The sequence below is a fragment of the Protomyctophum bolini genome (assembly GCF_963924005.1).
Source record: "Protomyctophum bolini genome assembly, chromosome: 16".
Lineage (NCBI taxonomy): Eukaryota > Metazoa > Chordata > Actinopteri > Myctophiformes > Myctophidae > Protomyctophum > Protomyctophum bolini.
The window spans coordinates 2007749-2017563 of NC_137877.1; the positions used below are offsets into that span (position 1 = coordinate 2007749).

The 9815-nt window shown below is 41.7% G+C and overlaps 2 long non-coding RNA genes across 2 annotated transcripts; both read left to right on the forward strand.

Moving 5' to 3' along the window:
- Positions 1–7079: 7079 nt before the first annotated feature.
- Positions 7080–7888, forward strand: LOC308331272. The gene is made up of 3 exons (XR_013965570.1): positions 7080–7143; positions 7578–7628; positions 7806–7888. It is a non-coding gene; the product is annotated as an uncharacterized lncRNA (long non-coding RNA).
- A 540-nt stretch (positions 7889–8428) lies between these two features.
- On the forward strand, positions 8429–9370 carry LOC308330788. Its single transcript, XR_013965530.1, has 3 exons — positions 8429–8595; positions 8778–8874; positions 9311–9370. It is a non-coding gene; the product is annotated as an uncharacterized lncRNA (long non-coding RNA).
- The last annotated feature ends 445 nt before the right edge of the window (positions 9371–9815 follow it).

The window sequence follows — 9815 nt, forward strand, 5'->3', positions numbered from 1 at the left end:
TCCTTAAAACTGTTTTGTTGCAAGGAGTTGCATTGGAGTGACGTGTCCTTAAAACTGTTTTGTTGCAAGGAGTTGCATTGGAGTGACGTGTCCTTAAAACTGTTTTGTTGCAAGGAGTTGCATTGGTGTGACATGTCCTTAAAACTGTTTTGTTGCAAGGAGTTGCATTGGAGTGACGTGTCCTTAAAACTGTTTTGTTGCAAGGAGTTGCATTGGAGTGACGTGTCCTTAAAACTGTTTTGTTGCAAGGAGTTGCATTGGAGTGACGTGTCCTTAAAACTGTTTTGTTGCAAGGAGTTGCATTGGAGTGACGTGTCCTTAAAACTGTTTTGTTGCAAGGAGTTGCATTGGAGTGACGTGTCCTTAAAACTGTTTTGTTGCAAGGAGTTGCATTGGAGTGACGTGTCCTTAAAACTGTTTTGTTGCAAGGATAGTTGCATTGGAGTGACGTGTCCTTAAAACTGTTTTGTTGCAAGGAGTTGCATTGGAGTGACGTGTCCTTAAAACTGTTTTGTTGCAAGGAGTTGCATTGGAGTGACGTGTCCTTAAAACTGTTTTGTTGCAAGGAGTTGCGTTGGAGTGACATGTCCTTAAAACTGTTTTGTTGCAAGGAGTTGCATTGGAGTGACATGTCCTTAAAAGGAGTTGCGACTAGTTGTATAGCTTGGACGGATATTCGAGTGTTTTTGAAGAAAACTATTTTGAATCTACACAATCATGTCTGAATAATATATTAATATGAATATTACCGTGAACCGGAATATGCAATAGGAGCGCAAGTATGGTACTCTTAATGGATGTACACATTAGTATGTATTATAATGTACATGGATCTGGATGTACACATTAGTATATTATGTACATGGATGTACACATTAGTCACCGTTGTGATTTACTGTCACACAAATGACTGATTAATGATTTCATGATTTAATTGTGGGGTTTTTTGTCATTGAATGTTATTATAATAACTGAATAAATAAAATGTATTTATGTTCACAAAGTGCTCTAGGGTGACAATATATAAAGAACATCCAACAACAAACCATTACAATTCATAGATAAGAAAATAAAACAAAACATATTGGAACTGTAGGAGCCATCTTATTTGATTTGACACATATTTGACGTGTTTCCTGCCCCAAGTCAGTTCTCCAGGGCTTTCATTGTAAGGGTTTCCTGCCCACAGGGCCAAATCAGTTTAATTGAAATGATCAAGTTCACCTGTGACTGTGAGGACAACGCCCAGGATGGGGCTGCAGATAGCAGCACTTGATCATGAATGCCACCTGCCAACCTCAGTGGTAAGAGGATTGAGGAACAGATACTGCCATGAGAAGGAATGGCAACACATGGAGAAGTTTGTCAAGGAAGGAACTAAGGACGGATGGCCAAAAGAGCCCTGGAACAAACTGCACATGCCACTTTATTAGCGCCTAGCTGGAAGGGGAACAAGGTTAATACTTTTATTTGTCATATCTTGTATTTTCACTGCTTATGAATTTGATGGGCTTATTGTTGTGGGGTTTGTCATGGCTGATACAAAGGGGTTTTGAGTTAGGTTTCACAGTAAAAGGTAAACCGTGATTAACTTTAATTATTGGTTCATGTGAACATTTATGCTGTTGGTTTAGGTCTACTGTATATGCATATGTCTCAACCTGTGCTGTGTTTGTTTATGGATGTATTGCTTTACTTATGTTATGTATATTTATCCTTTCTCAGTTTCTACGGTGAATTTTGAAAAAGTATCAGTCAAAATCATCAGTCAGTCTTCAACCTTATTGGCCAGCTTGCTCTGCTACATTGCAGTCATCATCAATCACCATCGACAAACAACTACAAGTGAGTAAACAACAAGACGCCCAAGTCCCCCCCCCCCCCCCCCCCCCCCGGCCCGGCCGGCAATTGCTGTGATGTTCATTCTTAAGTGCATAATATGAACCCAGTATGAACCATGATTATAGAAGCATGTGTATACTGATGTTTTGCACGTGGGTTCAAACGCGCTCACACTTGTGACTTGGTCTGTCTCTTTGTTACTCACTGTTTGTTGATGTTGTTGATTGGAGGACTACTTCTTCTTGATGACTTGAAACCGGATTGATATGGCAGGCGTTTACCGTCTGTGAAACGTGGGCAAACAAAACAAAAACAGGCTCCACACATAAACTAAGTGTTTCAACTTTCAAAACAAAAAAGCACATAACACAAGTGTTGTGTCTCACTGACAGGACAGCTGTTTGATGGTGCGCTCATTGCATATTCCTGTGTTGCCTTGTGGGGATTATCTGGGATCTGGTACTTCAGTCTGATACAACATGTGTGATGTTGCTGCTTCTGCCGTTGTTGTTATTATATATTAAGTAAATAGTGTGTGTGTGTGTGTGTGTGTGTGTGTGTGCGATGCGGTTGAAAAGTGCGGATTAATTAATCCGCACTTTATATAAGGGAATATAACCATGGTGCCATTTTCCAAGGGGATCAGTAGGGGGCGCCATTTAGCCAAAGATATAAAATCAAATGATATGGGTCATCCTAATACATACTCTAAGGGTCCTATAGGTCCTACACATGTAGACCAGAATCCCCCAGGGCTCGGTGCTAGTAAGTAAATAGCCTATGCGGTCCTCAGGTCTCACAATCTCAGGTGGACCAAACAGAAGGAGATCAGAAGACGGCAGCTTCTTGTAGCCAAATAGTAAATACCACAAAACCAAAACAAACACCGACTCTTTTAGGCACATTGTTGCATGCAACCATTATCCCCAATGGCAGCTGCAAGAAGTTGCATTGGTGTGACATGTCCTTAAAACTGTTTTGTTGCAAGGAGTTGCATTGGAGTGACATGTCCTTTTAAACTGTTTTGTTGCAAGGAGTTGCATTGGAGTGACGTGTCCTTAAAACTGTTTTGTTGCAAGGAGTTGCATTGGAGTGACATGTCCTTAAAAGGAGTTGCGACTAGTTGTATAGCTTGGATGGATATGCGAGTGTTTTTGAAGAAAACTATTTTGAATCTACACAATCATGTCTGAATAATATATTACAAATGGCGCCCCCACTGGTTGCCTTGAGAAATGGCACCATGGTTCCCTTTAATTAAGCCACAGGAGGGGGGCAGTCAGACGGATATTTTGTGAAGCCACTAAGGAAATGAAAGTTCATATAATTGCCTGTTGTGGCGCTCTCATTGGGCTCAAAAAAACCCATAGCCCCATAGAAGTCCATGTATTTGGGCCCAACTTCACCTAGACTGTATTACCTTAATAAACATGGTCATGAATACTTTTTGCTTCCAGTCACTAGTTTAAAGTCTCATTTCTAATGTCATAATATTCTTTTTGGAAAATTATGGTCCCATTTATTAGAAAAATGACCATAAAGTCGCGCATGTTCTGAGGGGCGTGGCTACCGTTACAGTCTATGAACGGGATCCCCCACCCACTCGAGTCAAAATAAAAACCAACGAAGAAGAAGGGGGAAGTCCAGCCTCGTTGTCTGGGCCAGCCAATGGGCCAGCTGGCCTGAACTGGGCCAAAACGGATCTAGAAAGATGGCGACTTCCATTGCAAGGACTGACAGGCTTCATTTTACGTTCACGTTAGACCCGCGGGACGCTTTGTCCATATTTTTTACAGTCTATGCCACAGGCCCACAGCTGTAGGGGGAAAGACGCCAGTAGAGACACACAGATTTCAACAGCTTGCACGCAACGCACAAACAGCGCAGTTTAATAGAAAGGAAAGAAAGAAAAGTACTTTATTATTTGTTTATTGAACCCTGCGCTCGTCTGTTTTTTGAGACCTTTATTTAGTTTATGTCTGGAGCCTGTTCTTGTTTTGTTTGCCCTGTTTATTTTGAAACCATTACACTCACACCACAAACTCCTACCATAATATCAACCTGTTGCATGAGTCACTCATCATCAATCACCATCGAACAACTACAAGTGAGTAAACAACAAGACGCCCAAGTCCCAAAGTGTGAGCACGTTGTTAAACCGTATATCTCTGGTGATAAAAGAAAGAAAGGCATATTGGCCCTACATTAAAGTTGAAATCTTTACTCTGATACGGACACAAGTATTGAAATTGGATAGATTGGAAGGATCTAACCATAATGGATGTGTCACGCTATTGAAGCTAATGAAATGAGCGATATATAAAGAAATAAAATATTTAACTGGTTTATATTTTACAATTTTAGTTATAGATGGCAAGTATAATGTTAAGGAATATTTGTCTTATTAGCCAGAGATCCTTTTAAAATGTTTCTATTACTGTGAGTGATGTGGTCAGCTTCTGATGTCTTTCTTTCTTTCTAGATGTAGATGGAGATGACCGTAGATGCTGCTGGAACACTGAACCTGGTCTCCTGTGTGAACCACCCCACCCTGGCTGCAAAGATGTCCATGTGGACATTATGAGTGTTTGTATAGAGAGAAGCATGGCTGAAGAGCTTTGCATATCAGTCGTTTCTTGCTGCTGCCAAAGTCAAATTGTGATATCTGTAGTGTTTAGTTCATGGCCGCTTATGAGATGTTCACAAAACAAACAAAAAAAGCTGCCCAAAATGCCACAAAATCACACAAATCAAGGGATGTCCGACAGTCAGTGTTGGATATTGTCCAACTCCTAATTGCCGATATCAACAGATACCGATATATATATATATATATATTATATGCAGGCTTTTTCCAGTGGTGGAAACATAACTCAAACTTTTTACTTAAATAAAAGTAGGCTATAAATACTGCAATATAGAAATACTCTGTTACAATTCAACATGTACTCGAGTAAAGGTACAAAGGTTTAGGTATAAAATGTACTTAAAAGATTATTAATAATTACTCATTATGCAAAATGTCTCATCTAAAATGATCTAATCTCTCATCTCAAGTTTTCAAATGTATAAAAATATTTTGAAAATAGCAGATCTACAAGCTCGCATGTGTCTTATTGTATTGTGAGCTTGTAGATGTTTTTAATGTAAAAGAATAAATAAAGTAAAATTAAGGGTTAGGGTAAATTTTTAATGCCTTTATCGGCCGATAATATCGGACATCCCTAACAAAAACATATATCAAACGTGTCAATACATTTCAAAGAATGCCACAAGTGGCACTAAAACTTCACCAATAAATAAAGAAACATCCACATGTTCCATAAATTAAATGCCACAAAGGTTTGCCGAAAAAATGAAGAAATTACAAAAAATAAGTTTCTTAAACATCTTCTGCTGTATGTCCATAGAACTTCAGCTCTGTTGCAGCAAGCCAGTACAATGTGTCATTGTGGCTGGTATTTGGGGCAAATGGTCATTACGTGTTCCACAGTCTGTAGTGGATCCTCGCATTCACAGTGGGCACTGTCTGAGATGTCCCACTTCTGCTTTGAGGGTTGTCCACTCCTTGCAGGGGAGGTGCTGGCAAAGAACATATTTGGGGTCCTCGATGTATTCCACTGGTCCCTCTGTCTTGCCTTCACCCAGGATGCCTTGGAGGTGTCAGCTGGTGTTGTGTGGAACAGTTCCTTGGCCTGTGTGGCAAAGGGGCACAGTGACTTGAGGCACGTGTGCTGTGGCAAAGGTCGCCGTGACTTGGGGTGTGTGTGTGTGTGTGTTGTGGCAAAGGTCGCCGTGACTTGGTGTGTGTGTGTGTGTGTGTGTGTGTGTGTGTGTTGTGGCGGCAAAGGGCACCGTGACTTGGTGTGTGTGTGTGTGTGTTGTGGCAAATAGCACCGTGACTTGAGGCACGTGTGCTGTGGTGTCTCTGACGACCTTGTGGAGGAGATGGCTGGGATTCACTCAGCTGTGCCTTCCCGGTGAGGGCCAGCGTGGCTGCTTCTCGTCTGACCTCTGTTGGAGTGATTCCAGCGAGAACAGGCAGGCAGTTTGTTTGGGGTGGCCCATCCGGTGTTGAGGGCAGCATCCAGCTTCTTGACATGAGAGCTACGGCTCCAGACTGGGACACAGTACTCGGGTCGTCTGCATAGCCATAATTCATTGATGTTGTTGCAGGGAGGTCGTGGATGTAGCTGTTCGTGTTGAACAGCAGTTACTGGTGTGGAACCAAAAAGCTTCACAAACATGCCAAAAAATTCTAGTTTTGAACCTTTTTAATCTAGTTTATTTTCAAATAAATTTGTTTTTACTGTTTTGTGAAGCAACTTTGGGTACCTTGAAAAGTGCTATATAAATTGTATGTATTATAAAAAAACAGACAGACACAGCAATTGTCGCCACACAGACATCACAAATTCCTATTAGCAGCAGCAACAAGTGAGTGATGTGCAATAGTCATAGACTATAACCACCATGTTTTCATTCCAGATGCTGCAAGGCTCAACCGGAGCCCCTACAGGTGGATATCTGCAGTTCTTGCTGTCCATGGATGAATCTGCATGGGAGGCTCTGAAGGCGGCTCAAAGTAAGAAACCACTTAGACTTTCTATTACTGCGAGTGGTATGGTCGGCTTCTGTTTTAAATGTTCTCTATACATTTTGTGTATGATGTGAAAGGACACAATGTACATATATCTGGCTCTTGGTCACTTAAATTAATCTTTTGTTCTTTCTTTCTTAGGGTGGATGGGTCGTGGTAGACGTTGTGGAAGGACGGAGATCCGTTCCAAAGCTTCCCTCCCGGGGGTTTCCTCTGAGGACTGATGAGCTGTGAGTAGGAATATTTCTTGTTGGGATGGATATCTGTTGTACTGTTATGGTACGAAGTATAGCATGGCAGTATGATTCCTCCTAGTGGCACTGGTTGAATGTCTGTCAGCTCTCCAAGCTAATCAAAGTCTTAATGACACTTTTTTTTAACCACTTCAACCCCAGCATCTCTATTCTGGGGGGAGCGTTCAGCCAAATTAGCAGATCTACAAGCTCACACCGCGTTGCAACGTGTTGTGAGCTTGTAGATCTGCTATGTTTGGCAAATCAATTTGTGTAGAGTGAAATCGGAGCATATACCAAATGCTCTCTTTAAAGGTCTGTTTTATCAAATCTAGAGGGTTTAAGTGGTTCTGAATATGCAGCTCAACAAAAGCTAATTTGGTCCTTATTTCTTTCTTTCTTAGGACGGAGATCTGTGTAGATGCCGGAGGACTTCGGACCTGGGCCTGCCCGGTGAGGAACCGCACAGTAAGAACCGCTCTAGGCCTTTCACGATTATGAGGTTTCTTTTTACTGGACGATTATTGTCGCTCAAATAAATTGCATTTATCGGTGCGGCACAGGCGGTGGTCTTTCTCTTTACGCTGTCAGGTGTTGTTTAAAGGACAATGTTCTGTCCAGCTTCACCGCAAGATATGATGGGGAGGAGTGGGACTGTAAAAACACCCTATGACCCTAATTGATCACGTCTAGGAATTTCAACAATTTAGGCAGTTCTCACATCCAGAGTGACTTACAGTAAGCAACAACACATAGTAATACATCAAATTCATAAACAATTGTCATCAAGAATAAGAAGTATAGACTATCCAGACTATTGGCAGCAACAACAAGGGAGTGATGTGTGAAGCTCTTTTCTATGAAGCCATTCATAGACGATAACCGCCATGTCTTTCTTCCAGATGTACTGCAGGTCTCTCCAGGAATCTGCATTCCTCTGAAGACGACTCAAAGTAAGACCCTGTTAGGCCTGTCAAAAAGAACCCTAACTGAAACGTTTATTACTGTAAGTGATATGTTTAGCTTCTGTTTAAATGTTCTCTATAAATAAAAGTTTTATGTATATATGTTGTGACAGGATAGAATATATATCTGGCTCTTGGTCACTCTAATCGATCTTTCTTTGTTAGGATGAAGATAGCGGTAGACGTCGCTGGAACGCGGCTGCTGGACAGGGAGTGCACACACACACACACACACACACACACACACAGAAAGGCTAATATGGTGTGTTTTTTTTTCTTTGTTAGAATGGAGATATCGATAGACGATCTGATGTTCCCTGGACAGAGATCAGTTCCAAAGCTCCCCCCCTTCCTCAGAGGACTCTGATGAGCTGTGAGTAAGAATAGTTCTTGCTTGTTTCTGAGGATGGATAACTGCTTTTGTACTGTTATGGTACGAAGAATGGCATCATTTACAGTAATCCAAATGTTTTAAATATTTTAGGATAAATCTAAATGACTCTGCACAATAGTTTGAGAGTCAATATCTCATATCATGAGCGTGCCTCTTGGTCTTTGTAACAACTTGAATACAAATTACAAAAGATGTTGGACTGTACATGTGTTGATGCCTCCTAGTGGCACTCTGGTTGAATGTCTGCCAGCTTTCCAAGCTAATCAAAGTCTTAATGACACTTTTGTTCTACAGATCTACAAGCTCACACTGCAACGCGTTGTGAGCTTGTAGAGCTAATGGTTTCTTTCTCTCTCAGGATGGAGATCATAGACACAGCTGGAGGCTGGAGCCTCTAGAGATGGAGATCTGCAGGTCTGTCCATGGATGGGAGGACGGAGATCTGGGTAGACGCTGGAGGACTTCGGACCTGGGCCTGGATGGATGGGAGGACGGAGGACGGAGATCTGGGTAGACGCTGGAGGACTTCGGACCTGGGCCTTCTCAGTGAGGAACTCAACGGTACGAACCGCTTTAGGGTTAGGGCTTTTTTAGGCTTCGTAAAAAGCCAATAATCGTCCGTTGCCGATAATTGGTCCATCCCTATTCTTAAACGTTACTGTAAGTGCATGTGCATGTTGTGACAGGACACGCACACACACAGCAAAGCTAATTTGGGGTGTGTGTCTTTCGTTCTTTGTTAGAATGGAGATCTCAGCCGATGCCCGAGATCCGAAGCTTTCCCCCGGTGTTTCCGCTGAGGACTTCTGGGTCGCTGGGAGGCTCGGACGCAGCTAGAAGGTTCGGTAGACGCCACTGGAACCTGTTTAGGCCTGTCAGAATTTAAGGTTTTATAATGGCCGATTTAATTCTCGCTCAAATAAATTACAAGTAACAATTTAATTGCGTCATACTAACATTCTAAATAAAACTTTGGCTTTTGTAGGCTTTGTAAACAAAAAGCTGCACATAATTCAATAACTTTATACACTAAAAAAAGAGAAGTAAATTACAAAGTGACACATTTAGAGCTTGTAGATCGGTTGCTTGCATTATTTCTTTAAAATGTTTGACAATATATGAACATTTTCAACATGGAGACGATTATGACTAATCTCTAAAAAAGTATCTCAAATACCTGGCGATTAGGTAATTGTGACAGGCCTAAATCCTTCTAGTTGTGTTTTTTTATATCATGTTCTGTAATCAGTTACGGTTGACTATAGACTTTTTTTAGGAACAAGATCATCATGCCGGTGAAGAGCACGTTTCTAGCCGATGGAGCAACTATTTCTGATCACCTTGGAGTTACATCACAGCAAGGTAACTATACAACACACGCACGCACACACACTATGATCATGACATGACGTCAGCTTGTGACTGCAACTTGTTCCTGTTCGCAGATGACTCGGCACTGCTAGTCTCGGACATGAACAAACTGCAGGTTGAAAAGGCCCTCAGCTCTGAACTCTGTAGAATCTGCACCTGGCTCGCTGATAACAAACTATCTTTACACCTGGGAAAAACTGAATCCATTCTCTTTGGATCTAATAGTAATCTCAGCAAGGCAAATGGCTTCTTGGTTAGAGTTGGTGACAATGTTATCACACGTAAAGATGAAATTACCTACCTAGGTTCCATCCTGGAGGCTAATCTTTCCGGTGATAAAATGGCCACCAACGTACCACAGCACCTCAAAGGCCCTTAAAACAAGGCTCCAGACCTCCCAAAACAAACTG